The sequence below is a fragment of the Haemaphysalis longicornis genome, unplaced genomic scaffold, assembly GCF_048455015.1.
Source record: "Haemaphysalis longicornis isolate Haplotype H1 unplaced genomic scaffold, Haemaphysalis longicornis Haplotype H1 scaffold_4, whole genome shotgun sequence".
NCBI lineage: Eukaryota > Metazoa > Arthropoda > Arachnida > Ixodida > Ixodidae > Haemaphysalis > Haemaphysalis longicornis.
The window spans coordinates 92,634,745-92,636,718 of record NW_027526361.1 but is presented as its reverse complement, the minus strand read 5'-3'; the positions used below and the strand labels follow the sequence as shown (position 1 = coordinate 92,636,718).

Sequence of the window (1,974 nt, the reverse complement as noted above, 5' to 3'; positions counted from 1 at the left end):
TGACCCGCCACTGGCCTCAATACCGAGGTTCTTTTACAAACCCTGGTTGCCCAGTGTGCCACCGCAGCGACGCGATTGCCGACCTTCACCACTTGCTGTGGTCCTGCCTCGCCTTGAGGCCGACGAGACTGCGGCACCTTGCGGCGACGAGCCTCCGCGCAGACGACGCCTCCGCATACGCCGCATGGATACATGGGCGCCATCATCGTTCACTCCTTGACTTCATCCGCGAAGCGAACATTTTCATTTTCATCTAATCACCATCACCTCATAATCCCATATATATGACCTGTGGCAAAATAAACGTTCTTAAAAAAAAAAAAAAAGAACACTGCGCGTGCAATCTCAACCTTCTTTGCGCCCGCCTGTCCACGCATTCTCTTCGCCGTTGGGGACGCAAGGTAAGGCTGTGATTTATAAAGACGTGTTGGTATGTTGATGGTTAATGATTTATGAACAAATGAAACTGGATCCCGAAATATGAACCAGATCGCAAAAGTAGCGCAATTTCTTTCCATGCAAGCCAAATTGATGTATGGCTGATGTATGTATGACAGTAATGTATGACAGTGATGTATGTATGACAGTAAATTGATGTATGACAGTAACAGGCTGACCATACCCTTCTACTTCTTCCCTTTAAGTTCAATAAACATTTTACCGTCCGTTTTGGAAATCCAGCTTTCCAAATACACCAATATCGCGCCATTATTGGGTCTCACGTTTAGTATTTTTTTCCCCCATTTTGCGTGTTCTTGCTCATATTTTCGTGTTCACATTTCATTTGTCTATGACTGTACAACACAACCAACGACTCGCAATTGAACGTGTTTCCACGTCCATTTTACCTGATTATAAAACAGTCTTGAACTTTTTTCTTAAAGGAGTACTGACACGAAATTTTTATGTTACGTTTTTTTCGCTGCTATGCGTGCCTACCAGCCCACTAATCATAGAATGACAGATTAGACGGTCGAGCGCAGCGTAAACATTCATTTACGGCGTCGTTTATTCGTGCCAGTTTCGGTTTCGACTGAAAAACGCCGAGCGGCCGCCATGACAGCATGTATAACATGACGTCACCATTCTTGCCGTATCGCTGCCTCTCTGGAAGCGCGCGCGAGCGAGCGCACGCGCGCGCCCAGACCGGCCGAGGTTTTCGCCGTCCCCACAGGCCCGGGCAGCATGACGTCAGTCCCAAAACCATGACGTGTACACACGCCCGAGCAGCGCGCGCCAACCACAGCCAGCGCGTCGGCTTCGTCACGGGAGCCCCGACGTCGGCAGTTTGGGGCACGTAGCAGATGATGTCACGTCGGCCCGCTCTGGGCTTTCTCGTGCGGGCGAAGATTAAAATGGATTTTAAATATGTTTCGCTGAACGGTTGCTGTTGAAACTTGCTGGGAGATATATCCTGATAAAAAGGAAGCGTTTTACATAGTTATCTCAGCTTTGAAATTTCGTGTCAGTACTCCTTTAAGAATAAATCAGCCAGCTGCGTAATGAGATATTTCTTTTGAAATAGACGCGCAGATACGAAGGGTTCATTTTCTACGATGCAGGCGCATCGTTCGATTTGCACTGGTTGCAAGTTGCAGTAAGATTAACAGAGAGAGAGAGAGAGAGAAAGAGAGACAGAGAAAATCATTTATTATACTAGGGAGTAACATTTAAAAAAAAAAAACGTGTTTCCGCCCGGGATCGAACCGGGGACCTTGCGCGTGTGAGGCGCACGTGATAACCGCTACACCACGGAAACGGGCTGGGCGTCACTGCCTTGGCAGCGGTGTCGCATCGCACATCTCGCCAACGCCACCGACACTGCCTACAGTGAAGACATTCGAGTACCGGTATGTATTAGAAGGGAACCTTTCAAAATTGTCGTTTGTATGAAGACACCACAAACCAATTATAAGCTCATTGTTGCCTCCTTGGCAGACAAGTGTGAAAGAACCGACATTCCATCGGTCAAAA

The 1,974-nt window shown here is 47.8% G+C and overlaps 1 non-coding gene across 1 annotated transcript; it reads right to left on the bottom strand.

Moving 5' to 3' along the window:
• Nucleotides 1-1,686: 1,686 nt before the first annotated feature.
• On the bottom strand, nucleotides 1,687-1,759 carry Trnav-cac (transfer RNA valine (anticodon CAC)). Its single transcript has one exon. It is a non-coding gene; the product is annotated as a tRNA-Val (tRNA).
• Nucleotides 1,760-1,974: the final 215 nt, after the last annotated feature.